Source organism: Schistocerca nitens, chromosome 11, assembly GCF_023898315.1.
Source record: "Schistocerca nitens isolate TAMUIC-IGC-003100 chromosome 11, iqSchNite1.1, whole genome shotgun sequence".
Lineage (NCBI taxonomy): Eukaryota > Metazoa > Arthropoda > Insecta > Orthoptera > Acrididae > Schistocerca > Schistocerca nitens.
The window spans coordinates 190,249,030-190,270,705 of record NC_064624.1 but is presented as its reverse complement, the minus strand read 5'-3'; positions in this window follow the sequence as shown (position 1 = coordinate 190,270,705).

Sequence of the window (21,676 nt, the reverse complement as noted above, 5' to 3'; positions counted from 1 at the left end):
AATCGAGAAAACAGGAAGAAGTTGTGTGGAACTATGAAAAAAATAAGCAAAATATACAAACTGAGTAGTCCATGGGCAAGATAGGCAGCTTCTAGGGCCAATTGAGCTCTGAAGCGCCGTGGTCCCTTGGTTAGCGTGAGTAGCTGCGAAATGGAAGGTCTTTGGTTCAAACCTGCCTCGAGTAAAAAATTTTTTATTTTCAGACTATTATCAAAGTTAAGGCACTCAAACATAATCAACTTCGCTCTCCAAAATTCCAGGACATGTTCAGATTTGCTTGGACAGATGCAGAATTTGACGGTCTACACACGGAAAAATTTGAAAGCGTTAAAAACATATGTTTTGACAGAGCACAGGGAAAACTGTGCGACTGTGAAACTGTTGCAGCCATTTGTTGCAGTTCATGTGACAAACATGTTTTCATCACTTTTTTGGGAGTGATTATCACATCCACAAGAAAACCTAAATCGGCAAGGTAGAAGAATCTTTTTACCCATTCGCCAAGTGTACAAGTTAGATGGGTTGACAACATATTCCTGTCAGGTGACGCACATGCCGTCACCAGTGTCGTATAGAATATATCAGACGTGTTGTCCTGTGGAGGAATCGGTTGACCTATGACCTTGCGAGCAAATGTTTTCGGTTCCCATTGGAGAGGCACTTCCTTTCGTCTACTAATCGCACGGTTTTGCGGTGCGGTCGCAAAACACAGACACTAAACTTATTCCAGTGAACAGAGACGTCAATGAACGAACGGACAGATCATAACTTTGCGAAAATAAAGAAAATAAATAAATTTTTCATTCGAAGGGAAGAAATGAACCAAGGACCTCTCACTCCGGAGCTGCTCACGCTAACCACGGGACCACGGCGCTCCTGAGCTCACAATATCCTTTATGTTGCACATGGACTACTCAGTTCGTATATTTTTCTTATTTTTTTCGTAGTTCCACACATCTTCTTCCTGTTTTCTCGATTGATCTGTGTCCAGTTTTTCAAGGCCTATCCACTGTGCCAACTTATAACAAAATCTGAGGGGGGTGCGATGGGGAGGTTCCCTTGTAAGAGAAAGTTTCATACTTTCTGCGATATTATTCGCGCTCTCGCACCTCACTTGTGTTTATATGGACATACTTATACAGTAGACATTCAACATGATAAAATCTATAGGTCTATTCGATTACAAAACACAAATCGTTTCGTAACTGCGTAACAAAACGTTACATTATGGATTGAATTATTTCGAAACAGTAACATGTACCGACTTATTTTCTATATAGTTTGACGGCTCGCTTCATATGATACAAGCCCTCCAAAAATTAACTACAAATTTATGATGAATATCGAAGGTACTACACAGAGTTTTTTTTTTTTTTCTTTATTGTAATTTGAACACCTCATACAAAGGTGGGCTGGCAGCGGAACAGTGTACTCCGCTCTTCAGCCATAGGCAGTACAATAAAAAAAAGAAAGGGAGACAGACAAGTAACAGAATGGCGGTTTAAAAAACAGGAGATACAATAGTTAAAAAACATGAAGCCGTTCACACTCGACGAAACAACAAGAAAAACGGCGGCACTGGGCACAAACACTGACGAGGTAGACGACGCACGTGAACGAAGGAGCGTGGACGGCGAAAAACACTGATGCACAGACACGACGGCACAAACACTAAACCGAGGGCGACGATCTCCGGCGCGCGAAAGTTCACGATCCGTGTGCGAGTCCGGGGACCTGCCAAGAGAGGAGGAGGAGGAGGAGGAGGAGCAGGAGGAGGAGGAGGGGGAGGGGGAGGGGGAGGAGGAGGAGGGGGAGTGGGAAAGCGAGAGGGGAGAGCAGGGACGCCACGGGCAAGGGAAAGAGGGGGGGAGAGAGGAAGGGGGAGGGGAAGCCCGGAAGAAGAGGGGGGAGGGAGGGGACGGGGAAAAGGAAAGAGATGGGAAGGGAAGAGAAGGGAGGGAGGGTGCCTAAGGGAAAGGACACCAGGAGTGAGGGGGGGCGGGGTCATAGTTGATAGGAGGGGTAGATGGAGGGGACGAGGACATCATCAGGGAGGGGGAGCTGGCGGAAGCCACCTTGGGAGAGGGTAAGGAGGGTGGAGAGATGGAGACCGGGTGGGACATGGGAGTACAGGCGCGGCAGCGGGCGGGGGTGGGAGAGGATCGGGGAGACGAGCGGGTGAGGAGGATCGAGTTTACGGGAGGTGTAGAGGATGCGTAGTCGTTCGAGGAAGAGGAGGAGGTGGGGGAAGGGGATAAGATCATACAGGATCCGCATGGGGGAGGGGACACGGATGCGATAGGCGAGGCGGAGAGCATGGCGTTCAAGGATTTGGAGGGATTTATAAAAGGAAGGGGGGGCGGAGATCCAAGCCGGATGGGCGTAACAGAGGATAGGGCGGATGAGGGACTTATAGGTGTGGAGGATGGTGGAGGGGTCCAGACCCCACGTACGGCCGGAAAGGAGCTTGAGGAGACGGAGTCGGGAACGTGCCTTGGCTTGGATTGTCTGGAGATGGGGAGTCCAGGAGAGGCGACGGTCGAGGGTGACGCCAAGGTACTTAAGGGTGGGGGTGAGAGCGATGGGACGGCCATAAACGGTGAGATAGAAATCAAGGAGGCGGAAGGAAGGGGTGGTTTTGCCTACAATGATCGCCTGGGTTTTGGAAGGATTGACCGTGAGCAACCACTGGTCGCACCAAGCGGTGAACCGGTCAAGATGGGATTGGAGAAGGTGTTGGGAGCGTTGCAGGGTGGGGGCAAGGGCAAGGAAGGCGGTGTCATCGGCAAACTGGAGAAGGTGGACGGGGGGTGGCGGCGGCGGCATGTCCGCCGTGTACAACAAGTACAGAAGGGGGGAGAGGACGGAGCCTTGGGGCACACCGGCGGAGGGGAAAAAGGTGTAGGAATCGGCGTTATGGATGGTGACATGGGAAGGACGGCGGGAGAGAAAGGAACCGATCAGACGAACGTAGTTAATGGGAAGGGCGAAGGTTTGGAGCTTGAAGAGGAGACCGGAATGCCATACGCGGTCATATGCGCGTTCGAGGTCAAGAGAGAGGAAGATTGCGGAGCGACGGGAATTGAGCTGTTCGGAAAGAAGATGAGTGAGGTGAAGGAGAAGATCGTCGGATGAGAAGGACGGCCGAAAGCCACACTGGGTAACGGGGAGGAGGCGGTGCTGGCGGAGATGCTGGTGGATGCGGCGGGTGAGGATAGATTCCAGGACCTTGCTGAAGACCGAGGTAAGGCTGATGGGACGGTAGGAGGAGACGGCGGACGGCATTTTGCCAGGTTTGAGTAACATGAGGATACGAGAGGTTTTCCACAGGTCGGGGTAGTAACCAGTGGACAGGACTACATTGTAGAGCCTGGCCAGGGTGGAGAGGAAAGAGACAGGAGCTTCACGAAGGTGACGGTAGGTGACACGATCGTGACCAGGAGCGGTGTTGCGTTTGGTGCGGAGTGTAGTAATGAGATCCTGTGTAGTGATGGGGGCATTAAGTTCCGTGTGTGGAATGTTGTCCAAGTACTGGAAACCAGGAGCGAGGGGAGGGACAGAGGTGTCAGTTCGATCGCGGATATCTGGGAAGAGGGAGTAATCGAACCGAGGATCATCAGGGACGGAAAACACATCGGACAGGTAGGAGGCAAAGTGGTTGGCCTTACTAAGGGCGTCAGGGAAGGGGTGGTCATCGTGGAGAAGAGGATAGTAGGGGGAAGGCTTAGTTCCAGTAAGGCGACGGAAGGCGGTCCAGAACTTGGACGAGTTTATAGGGAGGGTAGCATTTAAACGGGTGCATGTCTGTCGCCAGTCCCGGCGTTTCTTAGCCGCGAGCAAATTTCGAATGTGTCGCTGTAGTTGCCGGTGGCGTCGTAGGGTGTCCGGGTCACGCGTGCGGAGGAAGGCACGGTAGAGACGACGGGATTCACGGAGGAGGAGGACGGCCTGTGGCGGCAAGGTAGGACGGTGGGGGTGGATGGCAACAGTAGGGACGTGGGCCTCCACGGCCTCAGACAAGGTCTGCTGGAGAAAGGAGGCGGCATGGGAGACATCATCGGGACGGCGGTAGGCGAGAGGGTGGCTGTCGACCTGAGTGGAGAGGGTAACCCGGTAGGCATTCCAGTTGGCACGGGAATAGACATGGATGTACTTGGGGGGAGGGTCATGACGAGGGTCGGGGCGGGGGCGACGACCGTCTGAAACGGTGAGGAGGACAGGGAGATGGTCACTACCAATAGGCTCCAGGACATCCACCGTAATGCGACCAAGGAGGTTGGGGGAGGAGAGAATAACATCGGGAGTGGAATTGGATTCGGGGCGGGTGTGCTGGGGGATGGGGATGAGGTCGCCTTGAAGGGAGGAGAGGAACCGATGCCACCGCCGTAACTGGGCAGCGGAGCGACTATGGATGTTAAGGTCGGCGGCGATCACATAGGAGGAGAAGGTACGGTCGATGTGGGAGAGGAAGTCGAAAGGAAGAGGGGCGTTGGGGCGGACATAGATGGTGGCACAGGTAACGGTAAGGCCGGGGAAGAAGAGACTAAGGATCAGGTGTTCGGTGGGGTCGGGAAGGAGAGGTTGGAGCCGAACGGGGATCTGGCGGTGGTGGCCAATGGCAACTCCGCCACGCGCAACTGGGAGGGGATTATCGGATCGGTGGAGGAGATAGGGGGAGGTGTGGATGGAGTGGTGGGGTTGGAGGAAGGTTTCATTGAGGAGGAAAGCATCCACACAGTGGGTAGCAAGGGTGTGCAGGAAGAGGTGCTTGTTGGCGGGAAGGGAGCGGATATTGTTGAACAGGATACGATGCTGTCGCGCCATGATAAGGATTTAGACGAGGGTGTCAAGGCGGGAGAAGGTGAAATGGGCCTGGTTATGGGAATAGGTGGCGTACATTTTAAGGTGGAAGATGGAACGGGCGGCGAGGGAGATCTGTTGGAGGGTGTGGGGGCGCTGAAAGGGATGGACGTTTTGGAGGACAATAGTGAGGAACCTGATGATGTCCTCAGCAGTGGGGGGGGGATGAAGGGAATTGCCAGGAGGGGTGGGGGCGTCCAGGGGACGGACAGGTACGGTGAGTTCAGGGGTGGTGGGAGGGGGTCGGGCTTTACACTTTTGGGAGTAGGTAGGGTGGGGGAGGCTGCAGGTATTACAGGAGGGAGGGGATTGAAGGTTGGGGCACTGCCGGAGGAAGTGCGCTTGTCGACAATGCGGGCAGGTGGGGGCCTCGCGGCACTCGGCTGTTGTATGTGCATTGTAGCGCAGACATCTCTGGCAGCGCAGGGATTGAGGGGGGGAACGGGAGGGGTCTACCTTGTACCGCTGATGGAAGAGGAGGGCACCCTCCTTCAGGAGGCGGTCAATGGAGGGGGCGTCCTCAGAGAACACTCGCATAAGGCGGGTGGGGCCGGTCGCGTTAAAAATGCGGCGGACTGCCCGCACCTCCAGGGTGGGATGGGCCTTCAGCTCTGCCAACACCTCCTCCTCCGTGATCGACGGACTAAGCCAAGTGATCACGGCGGTGAGGGTCGGCGGGCGACGCGGGGGTTGGGGTTGGCGGGTAGGAGATGGGGAGGGAGCAGGGGTGAGGGAGGCGTTAGGACCAAAACGGGTGATGGGGAGGCGGGAGAGGATGTCAGTATGGAGGGTTGGGCTGGGGGAGGAGATAAGAACAGAGTCCCGTCTGGGAGTAAGGAGAGATATGGTGGCGCCAGGGAAATGCTGGCGGAGGAGGAGGGAGAGATTCCGGGCCTCGAGGAAGGAAGGATCGGGACGGGACAGGAGATATTTGTAGAGACCGGGTGGGGAGGAGGAGGAGGAGGAGGAGGAGGAGGAGGAGGAGGAGGAGGAGGAGGAGGGAGTGGGGCCTGGTGGGGAGACGTCCATGGCATTGTGGGGCGGGGATGTGGGGCGGGGTGGAGCCTTTTTAGGAGCAGAGGAAGTGGGGGCGCCACTAGGGCATTTGACAGCGGCCAATGGGCGGGTGGTGATAAGAGGGACGGGAACGATGGGGAGGTGGCGGGAAGGGACAGGTCCCGGCACGGACGCAGCAGTCGGCGCCGGAGATAATGACTGTCACGGTGCAGGCGAAGGCGTCAGTGATGGCGAAGGCGACGATGATGGCGGTGGTGTTGGTGGCGGCGGCGATGGCGATGGCGATGGCGATGGCGATGGCGATGGCGATGGCGATGGCGATGGCGATGGCGATGGCGATGGCGATGGCGATGGCGATGGCGACGGGGAGAGCTGGGCGTGGGCAGTGGCCCGACGGGCCACCACCCGAGCTGGAGCTGCAGTGACAGGCTGGGGGAGAGGGGGGAAGGGATCAGAACGAGAGGAAGAAGCGGGAGAGGGGGCGACAAAGAGCGAGGGCGAAGGGATAGAGAGGAGGGGAGGGATGGAAGGAGGGGGGTGGGACTGGGCACACCAAGTGATAGTGGTGGAGGCTGCGGAAGGGGACGTATACACGATGGCGGTGGTGGTAGTAGTGATGGTGGTGGTGGGGGCGGACATGACGACAAAGAGAAGAAAGAAAAAACACAGCACTAAAAGGACAGGACACACACTGGCGGACGGCGCACGGCGGACGGCGACGGCGAGAGGCAGGAACGCTGCTGCCGCGGACGGGGCCGGGGCGGCGGCTGCTGCTGCTGCTGCTGCTGCTGCTGCTGCTGGCTGGACCGCTGCTGGCTGGACTGCTGCTGGCACCGGAGGGCTGGCTGGCTGGCTGGCTGGCTGGCTGGCTGGCTGGGACCGGGAACTGCTGCTGCTGCTGCTGCTGCTGCTGCTGCTGCTGCTGGGCTGGCTGGCACCTGGAACACCTAACACTTCGATAAGCGCTAGAAGTGCACTATCGAAGGGCGGTAACCTTGCGGTGTACCGCCGAAGATAACTACACAGAGCTTCTTTCGATTTCTTAACGAACACATCACCACAAGTGTTGCCGAGTATGAAGAATTCTCTTCGCAAATAATCAAACATGGGCGGTTATACCAACTTGTTACCAAACTAGAAATACTCAATAGATGCAGATAAGGAGACTTTTGTGTCTTCTACTCGTTTCCTACTAAGCTTTTTGTTGCGACACCGAATAAACGGTACTCGATTGCTGGCACTGTTGCTTGGCGTCGCCGACAGATGTCAGTATGGTACGCTGCCGGGAAAAACATGGCGATTCACCTCCGTCTCTCGTCGTAGTCTGCTCTGCGGTGCCTGTACATCGGAGCAAAAACACAGGCGAAGGACCAGTTCACAGAATAATGATAGCGTTCACTGCAATTCGCCTGTACTTACGAACAAGCTTTTACGCAAGACGAGTGAAAGACAGCACTGTCGAACGAGTAATGAGCGAGCGAACACAAGCAAACGGCACATTTCTGTTTCTTTGGCGCTAAATTCGCATACACAGACATCCAACAGAACGCTACCGTAGTGAAATAGTCGCGTTGAAGAACAGTGATATCCAGCTGTGTACGTCAGGTGCGCTGCGAGTAATGCAGAAAGCAAAGCAGCGAAGGAAGAGAGAAATACGGGTGTCTGAATTTTTGCGGAAGTCTCAAATACGTGGCGGCAGTGCACAAGTCGCTGACTTCCAATCCCCTGCTTCATAAGGCCTGTGACGAAATTTGACGCGTATGCTGGAGGACGATTTTCGCTTGTTCGTGACGTCACGTCAGCTAGGCACGGCGAACGCCAGGTCTGTTGCAGGCATACTCATAATGGTGGTGTCTCCCTCTCTGACACACGAAAATGTGAAACTATTGGCGGTAGCTGACCAACACACATTGTTCTGAGGGATTTCTGCAACCAATTAATTGTGCAGTTCCTTACACTTCTTAACAAATAGTGTATTCCTGTACTTAAATTTCCACCTGTTTTAAGGATTGACATACAAAAACAACTTCACGGTCCAGCAGCAACAGAATTCGTGCTTCTTTGCCTTATTTGTAAATCTGAGGAAGTTACGTTTGTACTGGGTTCCTTTTACAAGAAACTGTGAACATATTGGTGCTCTTCTTTAGGTATCTTGGTTGACTGTGGGGTGAGGAGCACTGAATGTAAATGAAATATCTCGCGATTGTACCCGTTGGGGGAGGGGGTTGAGGACAGAAGAAGAAACAAAAGAGAGATAGTTGTTTTTGGCCGCATAACGGTGGATGTCCTGGAGCCTATTGGTAGCGACCATCTCCCTGTCCTCCTCACCGTTTCAGACGGTCGTCGCCCTCGCCCCGACCCTCGTACTGACCCTCCCCCTAAGTATGTCCACGACTATTCCCGCGCCGACTGGAATGCCTACCGGGATACCCTTTCCACCCAGGTCGATAGCCACCCTCTCACCTACCACCACCCGGACGATGTCACCCAAGCCGCCTCCTTTCTCCAGCAGACCTTGTCTGAGGCCGTGGAGGCCCACGTCCCTACTGTCGCCATCCACCCCCACCGTCCTACCTTGCCCCCACAGGCCGTTCTCCTCCTCCGTGAATCCCGTCGTCTCTACCGTGCCTTCCTCCGCACACGTGACCCGGACACACTACGACGCCACCGGCAACTCCAGCGACACATTCGTAATTTGCTCGCGGCTAAGAAACGCCGGGACTGGCGGCAGACATGCACCCGTTTAAATGCTACCCTACCAATCAACTCGTCCAAGTTCTGGTCGGCCTTCCGTCGCCTTACCGGAACTAAACCCTCCCCCTATTATCCTCTTCTCCATGATGATCACCCTTTCCCTGACTCCCTTAGTAAGGCCAATCACTTTGCCTCCTACCTCTCCGATGTATTTTCCATCCCCGATGATCCCCAGTTCGATTACTCCCTCTTCCCGGATATCCGCGATCGAACTGACACCTCTTCCCCTCCCCTCGCTCCTGGTTTCCAGTACTTGGACAACATTGCACACACGGAACTCAATGCCCCTATCACTACACAGGATCTCATTGCTACACTCCGCACGAAACGCAACACCGCTCCTGGTCACGATCGTGTCACCTACCGCCACCTTCGTGAAGCTCCTATCTCTTTCCTCTCCACCCTGGCCAGGCTCTACAATGTAGTCCTGTCCACCGGTTACTACCCCGACCTGTGGAAAACCTCCCGTATCCTCATGTTCCTTAAACCCGGCAAACCACCGTCCGCCGTCTCCTCCTACCGCCCCATCAGCCTTACCTCGGTCTTCAGCAAGGTCCTGGAATCTATCCTCACCCGCCGCATCCACCAGCATCTCCGCCAGCACCGCCTTCTTCCCGTTACCCAGTGTGGCTTTCGGCCGTCCTTCTCTTCCGACGACCTTCTCCTTCACCTCACTCATCTCCTTTCCGACCAGCTTAATTCCCGTCGCTCCGCAATCTTCCTCTCCCTGGACCTCGAACGTGCCTATGACCGCGTATGGCATTCCGGTCTCCTCTTCAAGCTCCAAACCTTCGCCCTTCCCATTAACTACGTCCGTCTGATCGGCTCCTTTCTCTCCCGCCGTCCTTCCTATGTCACCATCCATAACGCAGATTCCTACACCTTTTTCCCCTCTGCCGGTGTGCCCCAAGGCTCCGTCCTCTCCCCCCTTCTGTACCTCTTGTACACGGCGGACATGCCGCCGCCGCCAGCCCCCGTCCACCTTCTCCAGTTTGCCGATGACACCGCCTTCCTTGCCCTTGCCCCCACCCTGCAACGCTCCCAACACCTTCTCCAATCCCATCTTGACCGGTTCACCGCTTGGTGCAACCAGTGGTTGCTCAAGGTCAATCCTTCCAAAACCCAGGCGATCATTGTAGGCAAAACCACCCCTTCCTTCCGCCTCCTTGATTTCTATCTCACCGTTTATGGCCGTCCCATCGCTCTCACCCCCACCCTTAAGTACCTTGGCGTCACCCTCGACCGTCGCCTCTCCTGGACTCCCCATCTCCAGACAAGCCAAGCCAAGGCACGTTCCCGACTCCGTCTCCTCAAGCTCCTTTCCGGCCGTACGTGGGGTCTGGACCCCTCCACCATCCTCCACACCTATAAGTCCCTCATCCGCCCTATCCTCTGCTACGCCCATCCAGCCTGGATCTCCGCCCCCCTTCCTTTTATAAATCCCTCCAAATCCTTGAACGCCATGCTCTCCGCCTTGCCTATCGCATCCGTCTCCCCTCCCCCACGCGGATCCTGTATGATCTTATCCCCTTCCCCCACCTCCTCCTCTTCCTCGAAAGGATACGAATCCTCTACACCTCCCGTAAACTCGATCCTCCTCACCCGCTCGTCTCCCCGATCCTCTCCCACCCCCGCCCGCTGCCGCGCCTATACTCCCATATCCCACCCGGTCTCCATCTCTCCACCCTCCTTACCCTCTCCCAAGGTGGCTTCCGCCAGCTCCCCCTCCTATCAACTTTGATCCACCCCCCCACCTCCTGTGTCCTATCCTTTAGGCACCCTCCCTCCCTCCCTTCCCTTCCCTTCTCTTTCCTTTCCCCCTTCCCTCCTCCCCTCTCCCCCGGGCTTCCCCCCCCCCTTCCTCCCTCCTCCTCTCTCCTTTGCCCATGGCATCTCTGCTCTCCCCTCTCCCATTCCCCTTCCCCTTCCTCCTCCTCCACCTCCTATCTTGGCAGGTCCCCGGACTCGTACACGCTCAGTGAACATTCGCGCGCCGGAGATCATCGCCGTCAGTGTTTCGTGTGTGTGCCTTCGTTTGTGTGTAGTGTTGTTCGCCGTCACGCCACCACCGTTCACGTGCCGTCGCCATCATCATCCGTGTTCTGTGCATCGTGTCGCCCAGTGTTAGTGATGTTTCTCGTCCAGCGTGAACGGCTCCATGTTTTTTCGATTTTTAGTGTCTACATTTTTTTGACCACCGTTTTTACTGTCTGCTCTGTGCCACCTTTCTGTACTACTTGTTGCCAAACTCGAGGCTGAAGAGCGGCGTATTGTGCTGCTGACAGCCCGCCTTTGTATAAGGTGTTAAAATAACAATAAAGAAAAAAAAAAAAATAGTTGTTTTATCAAATAAAATTTTTTTTATCTTATGAAGTTTCTCCTTTCAGTTGCAAGAGGGGAATATTTATGTTTTCTAATGTGCATGTTTAAAAAAGTTTAAGCTCAGCGGCATTTTCGATGTATGAAGCTGTTTTGTTTCCTGTTTAGAATTCCTTTCTTTGAAAACGACTGTAATCTAATGACTGGCAACAGTTGGACATTTACACATGTAAATTAGTTAACATTTCCAGTCACGATGTCAAACGAAATAAATAAATAAATAAAAGAAACGAGTTGATTGTAAGGGGGTTGGGTTAAGATTCGATAGCAAAATTGATCAAGTAAATATAGTTACTTGAATGTAAAATTACCGAAGCTTGCAATGGGGCAAAGCGTCTTCTCATATTGATCTACGTTTGTTTCGACAGGATTCAGTAATACAGACCTATGATTTTCATTTGTAGCTTTGCGATTGTAAGAAAATCTTTCATCTAAATGAAACTGCAGAATCCAAAACAATACCAAACATTTTGTCCAAAAATAAGAGATTTATAGTGATAAGCACGCCCAGGCGTTTCTGCCTGCAACAGACCTGGCGTTCGCCGTGCCTAGCTGACGTGACATCACCAACAAGCGGCGAGGCCTTCCTTTGAGTCGGTGTTGATACAACCGTCGGCTTTGACCAATGACGTCATAGGTTGCTCATAAATATTAATGTCTTTACTTTCGAGCCATAGATAACAAATCGGTTGTCTGCTGTGTATAACCGTCATCATTGTAAATTGAAATAAATGAATGTGTTTCTAAAAGACAGCGCTAGACACTGCGTAAGACTGATTTCGTTTGCATTGATTTAAATAATTGGTAATTTCCTAGAATGGTTGCCTTTCGAAGTTGCCGTGTCCAAACGATACATATCGAACGTGCGATCGTAAATCGATCATGCGACTCTGGTGGCGGACGTTGCGATCAGTTATTTGTGATCGTCATTTTTATCTGTTTCCCGTCGTTCCCGTAGTTGCTCTAAATTACGTAGCTCCGCGAATTATTTGTGAGTTGCTAGGGAATCCCAGTGTGGTCAGTGAGTGGAATGTCTGGTGTTCTTGACGTTTCTTCGGCGGATTCTCTCACATCGAAAAATCTAATTCCATGTTTATCCAGCGTAGAAAATTGTTCGACTTTTTGTCGCAAATATGGAGTAAAAGTGGACGAGGAAAGAAGGGACTGTGTAGATTGTGGCGGTGCGAAGTGTGTAAATCTTCGTAAGAACAGTTTCGATGTTGAAATAACGTTTACAATTTCATTGTGGACAGTGCGGAAAACGAACGAGTATCAGGAAGAATACGTGGTTCGACTCTTCCAAATCATCCATCCAGACCACCGTAATGGACTTTCACATGATTACAACACCGACGACGAGTAAGGTAGGTCGTCTCCTTTGCAATTAAAAGTATTCTTGTAACGCTCTTCTTTTGTCGTTGCTGTAGCAAACGCCGTACGCATAGTCATAACGCCAGCCACTAGAGTCGCATGATTGATTTACTATGGCACGTTCGATATGTATCGTTTGGACCCCGCCACTTCGATAGGCAATCATACTCAGAAATCACCAAATAATTGGTTCTTTACCATTATTTCGGTACTTAATTTCATTCTTAGTGAGTTTGAGATAATTTGGAAGAATATATTTCAATTTAGAAGAATGTTTAGTTTGGTTTTTTTTTTCGTTTGTAGTTATGGATGTATCTATTCCCATGAATATGGAAGACTTACAGCAGGCTTTGGGCGTAGATATGATGGCCATTTCTTCAAATTGGGAAACAAGCTGTAGTCTGAGGGAGTCAAGTACGGAGAATAGGAGGGGATGTGAAACGAGTTGGAATCCTATTTCCATTAATTTTGCGACCACAGCTGCTGAGGTGTGTGCTGGTGCATTGTCAAGATGGAAAATGACTTTTTTGTTGTCCAATTGCCGGCGTTTGTCTTGCAGCTCGGATTTAAAACGGTCCAATAACGATGAATAATATGTACCTGTAATGGTTTTACCCTCTTCCAGATAGTCGATGAGGATTATCCATTGAAAATCCTAAAAGACAGTCGTCATAACCTTTCCGGCCGAAGGAGTGGTCGTCACCTTTTATGGTAACCCATTCTTTAGATTGTTGTTAGGTCTCAGGAGTATAGTAATGTATCCATGTTTCATCCACAGTGACGAAACGACGCTTAAAGTCCTGCGGATTCTTCCTGAACAGCTGCAAACCATCCTTGCAACACTTCACATGATTCCATTGTTGGTCAAGCGTGAGCAACCACGAAACCCATCTTGCGAATAGCTTACTCATGTCGATATGTTGATGCAAAATATTATGTACCCGTCCATTCGAGATGCCCCGAGCACTAGCAATCTCACACACCTTAACTCTTGTCACCCATCACCATATCATGGATTTTATCAATGATTTCTGGAGTCGTAACCTCCACAGGGCGTCCAGAACGTTCAGCATGACTTGTGCCCATATGGCCACTCCGAAAATTTTCAAACCATTTATAAACTGTTCTAATCGAAGGTGTAGATTTACCATAATGTTTATCAAGCTTCTCTTTAGTCTCCTGAGGCGTCTTGCCTTTCATAAAGTAGTATTTAATCACCACACGAAATTCTTCTTCGTCCACTTTTTGACAATCACTCGGCTTCCTTGATTCACACGAACGCCAAACACAAGGAAATAGACCAATATGGCTGAAACATGGTGTGCGTTCTTTCCAAAGATGCTGCTAACTAAACGTGACCTCGATGCGTGCCGGTGGTGCCATCTCTCGGACTTTGCCCCTCGTAGGTGCGGTACTGAGTCAAATGGTTTTCGGAAATCAAAGAACGCTGCGTCTTCGTGGTTGCCTTGATCCAAAGCTTTCGGTGTGTCATGTGAGAAGAGTAAGAGTAGGGTTTTACTTGATCGATGTCTTCGAAATCCGTTCCGGTTGGCATTGAGGTAGTCATTCTGTTCAAGGTACCTCATTGTGTACTGTGGGAAAAGATAAATAATATTTATAATAACGATTTAACATGTACCGTCTTCTGGTGTAAGTTGCTAAAGTAATTGGTACTACAAAAGAACACATGCAACACTGTTACCAAGCAGGGTATTTCACATTCTTTCCTTAGGATTTCCTTCAAAAGACAATTTAAAATTTTTCCTTCTTTGCGCCGCTGCTGGCGATAAAGCTTTATACACTGTCCAGTCACAATAACGTGGCCACGTGTCGAAAGCATGAATAAACCATTTTTTTGCATTGCGGGCTGCTGCGAGGCGTACAAGATGAGGGTGACGAGTTAACATGTCTTAAATGTTCAAAAATGGCTCTAATCACTATGGGGCTTAAACATCTGAGGTCATCAGTCCCCTAGACTTAGAACTACTTAAACCTAATTAACCTAAGGACATCACACACATCCATGGCCGAGGCAGGATTCGAACCTGAGACCGCAGCAGCCGCGTAGTTCCGGACTGAAGCTCCTACATCAACATCAACATCTACATCTACATACATACTCCGCAATCCACCATCCGGTGCGTGGCGGGGGGGGTACCTCGTACCACAACTAGCATCTTCTCTCCCTGTTCCACTCCCAAACAGAACGAGGGAAAAATGACTGCCTATATGCCTCTGTACGAGCCCTAATCTCTCTTATCTTATCTTTGTGGTCTTTCGCGAAATGTAAGTTGGCGGCAGTAAAATTGTAATGCAGTCAGCCTCAAATGCTGGTTCTTTAAATTTTCTCAGAAGCGATTCACGAAAAGAATGCCTCCTTTCCTCTAGAGACTCCCACCCGAGTTCCTGAAGCATTTCCGTAACACTCGCGTGATGATCAAACCTACCAGTAACAAATCTAGCAGCCCGCCTCTGAATTGCTTCTATGTCAATCCGACCTGATAGGAATCCCAAACGCTCGAGCAGTTCTCAAGAATAGGTCGTATTAGTGTTTCATAAGCGGTCTCCTTTACAGATGAACCACATCTTCCCAAAATTCTACCTATGAACCGAAGACGACTATCCGCCTTCCCCACAACTGCCATTACATGCTTGTCCCACTTCATATCGCTCTGCAATGTTACGCCCAAATATTCAATCGACGGAACTGTGTCGAGCACTACACTACTAATCTGCATTACTTTACATATATCTATATTTAGAGTTAGCTGCCATTCTTTACACCAATCACAAATCCTGTCCTAGTCATCTTGTATACTCCTACAGTCACCTTCCCGTATACCACAGCATCATCAGCAAACAGCCGCACATTGCTACCCACCCTACCCAAAAGATCATTTGTGTAGATAGAAAACAACAGCGGACCTACGACACTACCCTGGGGAACTCCAGATGATACTCTCACCTCCGATGAACACTCACCATCGAGGACAGAACCGCTTGGCCACAGCGGCCGGCTTAAATGTCCAGAAATCTAAAGTTGTGCCCTCCAGCAAACGAAAGAACACAGTATCCTTTGACTGCAACATCATCGAGTCATAGTTTGAATGAACCAACTCGTAAAATACCTGCTTATAATACTTTGTAGGGATATGAAATGGAATGATCACATAGTCCCAGTCATGGGTAGCCAAGGCAGGGCAGATATAAGACTTCAGTTTATTTTGAGAGTGCTGAGGCAATGCAATCAGTACACACAGGCGATTTCTTACAAATCACTCATTTGAACCATCCTAGAATATTGCTCCGCGTGTGTACGACCCATTCCAGATAAGACTATCAGAGAATATTGAATGTATAGAGAAAAGGGCAGGATGAATGACCACAGGTTTGCTTGACCTGGGGGAGAGTGTCACTGAGATGATGAAAGAATTGAAATGACATAAAGTAACCTGACACAGCTTACTTACAAACCGATTTTGACTGATGACTCTAGGAATTTGCAACAGCCCCTTACATATCGCTCTCTTCTAGAACGTGTGGACAAGGTTAGACTAATTACAGTCCGCACAGGGGCGTTTGAACAGTCATAGACGTGTTTCATTTGAGCACACTGCCTGAGTGTGGCCCGTGCAAGTTCACCATCCTCACAATGTATCGCGAACAGTTCGAGGAAGTGGACACGTTATTCTGATGTCAGCACATCAAATTGGTTTTGGCACACGAAAGACATTTTTAATGGAGACTTCATGTGTTATGTATCAAGAAACATTGCCTTGGCAAAAGAGAGAAACTACACTCATGCACATAAATTAAGGATAATACTGAAACATGGTGGATCAACGCTCTGGTGGGCGGTTTGCGGGCTTAAATCACCTCGGGGTATGACCATGCGGTGCATTTGACCTGTGGCCGTCGTACGGTGACGCTGGCAGCAGTCCACATACGCAGAAGTGTGTTGGTGCGTGACAGAGTCCGGTGCAGCGAGTAAGTGTGCAGACAGACGTGCTAATGGTGACTGTATGTTGACAATGGCTCAAAGAACACATACTGATGACGTTATGAGGGGTAGAATACTAGGGCGACTGGAGGCTGGTCAAAAGCAGCAGGTCGTAGCACGGGCCCTCCGTGTGCCACAAAGTGTGATCTCAAGATTGTGGCAGCTATTCCAGCAGACAGGAAAAGTGTCCAGGCGCTGCAGTACGGGACGTCCACAGTGTACAACACCACAAGAAGACCGATATCTCACCGTCAGTGCCCGCAGACGGCCACGGAGTACTGCAGGTAGCCTTGCTCGGGACATTACCGCAGCCACTGGAACAGTTGTCTCCAGACATACAGTCTACAGACGACTGAACACACACGGTTTATTCGCCTGGAGACCTGCAAGGTGCATACCACTGACCCATGGACAGTGTCCCGCAAGGCATCCACTTTCTCATAGAGCCGCCGCGCGTTGTTGCGTATGGTCGTCTTTAGGGGGACGATATCCGCTTCCTCGTGGAGAGTGACAATTCTCGTGAGTGGCGGGGCGTGCAGGCTCCACCTGAGCACCTTGTTCTGCAGGCGCTGCAACGTCCGCATCCTGGTGACACTAATCGTGGCCCATGCAGCAGATCCATACGTGAGGGCAGGCAGGATAACTGCTCGGTAAATGCGGAGCTTGGTATGCAGGTTAAGTTCCCTACTGCGAAAGAGCGGGTACAAAGCCCTCGTTAGCTTTTGCCCCTTGTTGGTGACATACTCCGCATGACAGTGGAAGAGCAACTTGCGATCCATCTGGACCCCTAGATAGGTGGTTGCCGGGGACCAGGGCACCTGCACACCTGCAATCGAGATATTGCGGCGGAGGACTGGGCGCCGTTTCGTGAAGTAAACTGCCGTAGTTTTGGCGGCATTGAGAGCTATTTTGTTTATCCGGCACCAGGTGATAGTGGCGTCCACCTGTCGCTGGAGGCGGGCGACGACGGTGTCAGTAATGCGGCCAGTGGTGTATAGCGCTGTGTCGTCAGCGTATTGTGCAAGGTGGCACTCGGGGATGACCGGCATATCATTGACATAGATATTAAATAGGATGGGAGATAGCACCGATCCTTGCGGAGTGCCTGCCGACAACTGGCGAATGCCAGAACGCATTCCCCGTTGAGCCACCAGGAAAGTCCTACCACAGAGGAAGTCATCCACGATCTTGACATAAATATCCGGTATCTTGTGTACGAGGTTGTCTTGCCAGATCTTGTCGTAGGCGTTTTGCAAGTCCAGAAAAACGGCAGCTGCCGACTTGGCAGTGTTGAAGCCTTTGCTGATGTGTTCAGTGATCCGTAGGACCTGAAGTTCAGCAGAGAGGTGCGAAGTGAATCCAAACTGTTCAGGACGGATCGTCCCAGCTGCTGCAAGAGGTTGGGAAAGTCGGTGAAGGATCACAGATTCAAGGACCTTCGCCATAGTGTTTAGGAGGCTGATGGGCCTGTTGTTGGTTGGAACTGTAGGGTCTTTGAACCTCTTGGGGATCGCAATCAGCTTGGCTTGTTTCCACTGAGGGGGGAAAAGGCCAGATGTGAGACAACAGTTTAAAATCTTGGTGAACAAGATGAGTGGTGTGCGGGGAAGGTGGCAAAGATGTTCATTTAAAATTCCGTCCAATCCAGGGGCCGACCGGCCACGTTTCCGTCGAAGGATGCGCTAATTTCTGCCATGGACGTAAGAAGGGGAGCAGATTGGGGTGGGCGGTTGCGGAAAGCAGCAACAGCTGTCAGGACTTCATGTTCTTACTGTAGTTCGATCGGAGAAAGGTCCTGGACCAGAGGGCGGTTTTGGGCCTCGAACACATCTGCCAGGGTTTCCACAATTTGAAGGATATCATATGACAAGCCCGCTGCTGTGCGAATAGGATGGGCAGTCGCTGGCTTAGAACGCCGCAGGGTGCGAATGACAGCCCAGTCAGATTTTTGGTGGAGAAGGAAAGTGGACATCCTGTCCTCCCACTGTTCAGACCTCCATTCGGCGAGCCGGTGGCTGAATTCGCGTTGGAGGCGTCTCATTTGGCGTTTGTCCTGAGGGTCACGAAACTGCTTCCACTTCCGGCGGTAGCGGTTCTTTTGCACCTTCAGCTCTCGTAAGAGAGGGGGCAAGTCGTCCAGGGGTGTTAAATTTCGAGGTGCAGTGGAGGTGGAGAGTTTCACTGCTTTCTGTATTTTGGCGGTAAGGTAATCCACAGCACGGACTATATTGGCCGGTGTTGTCAAATCGACGTCGTGTCGAGTGGTGTCATTAAGTACCCTGGCAAACTTGTCCCAGTTGGTGAGGGTCGCAGTGGTACGAGCATCAAACGAAAGGGCAGCATTGGTGAGGTGCAAGAGTACTGGCTCATGGTCAATTATAAAATGGGAAATTTGAAGCATAAGGCACTAGTGATTTGGATACATGTGTGGGAAATTGAACTTCCTCTTAAAATACAGGTACATGTGCAGTGTGTAACGTATATTGGCAATCAGTAAATCACATCATTTTTGTTCCAGGTATAGCTCCAGAAAACTGCCACGAGCAACAGATGTCACACAGTTACAATATGGGAAACTTGACGAATAAGGTAGTAGTGGTGTTGATACACATTTATCAAATTTCACACTTCACTTAAAATATCATCACAGATAGAGTTCTTAAGAGTATTCTGGCAATTGGTAAATCACAAATCTTTAGTCTTGTTACAGATCCACAAGTCAGTCAACAGTAGCAGATGTCACACAATTATGAAATGGGAAACTTGAAGAATAAGGTACTAGTGGTTTGGACACATGTGTGGGAAATTGAACTACCTCTTGAAATGCAGGTACATGTGCAGTGTGTAATGTATATTGGCAGTCAGTAACTCACAGCACTTTGTTCCAGGTATAGCTCCAGAAAACTGCCACTAGCAACAGATGACGCACAGTTACAATATGGGAAACTTGTCACAAGTCAGTCACCAGCAGCAGATGTCACACAATTATAAAATGGAAAACTTGAATAATAAGGTACAAGGGGTATGGAAACATGTGTGGCAAACTGAACTTAAACTTAAACTGCTAGTACATGAGCAGTATGTTATGTATATTGGCAGTCAGTAACTCACAGCACTTCGTTCCAGGTATAGCTGCAGAAACCTGCTCCCAGCAACAAATGTCGCACATTTACAATATGGGAAACTTGAAGGATGGTAGTGGTTTTGATACATATTTATTAAATTTCACTATTCACTTAAATATCAGTACAGATATAGTTCTTAAGAGTATGCTGTCAATTGGCAACTCACAAATCTTTGTTCGTGTTACAGCTGCAGATTATAGTCACCAGCAGCAGATGTCACACATGTATATAATGATAAACTTGAAGAATAAGGTACTAGTGGTTTGCATACATGTGTGGGAATTTGAACTTCCTTTTAAAATGCTGGTACATGCGAAGTGTGTAATGTATATTGACAGTCACTATTTCAAAGCACTTTGTTCCAGGTATAGCTCCAGAAAACTGAAACCAGCAACATATGTCGCACAGTTACAACATGGGAAACTTGGAGAATAAGGTAGTAGTGGTTCTGGTAGACATTTATCAAATTTCATTCGCCACTTAAAATATGAGTACAGATATATATTTTAAGAGAATACTGACAAACGGTAACTCACAAATCTTTTGTCTCGTTACGGCTTCACAAGTCAGTCACCGGCAGCAGAAGTCACACAGTTATAAAATGGGAAACTTGAATAATAAGGTACTAGTTGTTTGGATAAATGTGTGGGACATTGAACTTCCTCTTAAAATGCTGGTCCATGTTAAGTGTGTAACGTATATTGGCATTCTGTAACTCACAGCACTTTGTTCCAGGTATAGCTCCAGAACACTACGACCGGCAACAGATGTCATACAGTTACGATATGGGAAACCTGAAGAGCAGTGGTGGCTTTGAAACATATTTATTATATTTCACAATTCACTTAAAATATCAGTACAGATATAGTTCTTAAGACTATGCTGGCAAATGTTATCTCACAAATCTTTAGTCTTTTTACAGCTCCACAAGTCAGGCACCAGCAGCAGATGTCACCCAATTATAAAGTGGGAATCTTGAAGAATAAGGTACTAGTGGTTTGGATACATTTGTGGGAAACTGAACTTAGTCTTAACATGCTGGTACATGTGCAGTGAGTAATCTATATTGTCAGAAAGTAAATCACAACACTTTGTTACAGATATAGCTGGCAACAGATGTTGCACAGTTACAATATGGGAAACTTGAAGAATAAGATAGTAGTGGTTTTGATAGACATTTATCAAATTTCAATCTTCACTTAAAATATCAGTACAGAATAAGTTGTTATAGTTCTTAAAGATCTGCAGGCAAATGGTAACTCACAAATCTTTAGTCTTGATACATCTCAACAACTCAGTCAGCAGCAGCAGATATCAAACAATTATAAAGTGGGAAACTTAAACAATAAGTTAGTGTTAACTTGAACTTACTCATAAATTGCTGGTGCATGTGCAGTGTGTAATGTACATTGGCATTCAGTACTTCACAGCGCTTTGTTCCAGGTATAGCTCCAGATAACTGCGACCGGCAACAGATGTCACACACTTACAACATGGGAACCTTGAAGAATAAGGTAGTAGTGGTTTTCATAGACATTTACCAAATTTGACTCTTCACTTAAAATAACAGTACAGATATAGTTTTTAACAGTATGCTGGCAAATGGTAATTCGCATATCTTTAATCTTGTTACAGCTCCACATATCAGTAGCAGCAGCAGATGTCACACAACTGAGAAACGGGAAACTTGAAAAATAAGGTACTAGTGGTTTGGATACATGTGTGGGAAACTGAAGTTAATCTTAAAATGCTGGGCCATGTGCAGTGTGTAATGTATATTTTCAGACAGTTAATCACAACGCTTTGTTACAGGTACAGCTTGAGAAAACTGCACCGACAGCAGATGTTGCACAGTTGCAATATGGGAAAATTGAAGAATATGGTAGTAGTTATTTGATATGTGTGTGGGAAACTGAATTTCCTCTTAAAATGCTGGTACATGTGAAGTGTGTAACGTATATTAGCAGTCAGTAACTCACAGCACTTACTTCCAATTATAGCTGGAGAAAACAGCCACCAGCAACAAATGTCGCACAGTTACAATATGCGAAACTTCAAGAATAGTAGTGGTTTTGATACACATTTGTTAAATTTCACTCTTCACTTAAAATATCAGTACAGATATAGTTCTTATGGGTATGCTGGCAAATGGTAACTCACAAGTCTTTGT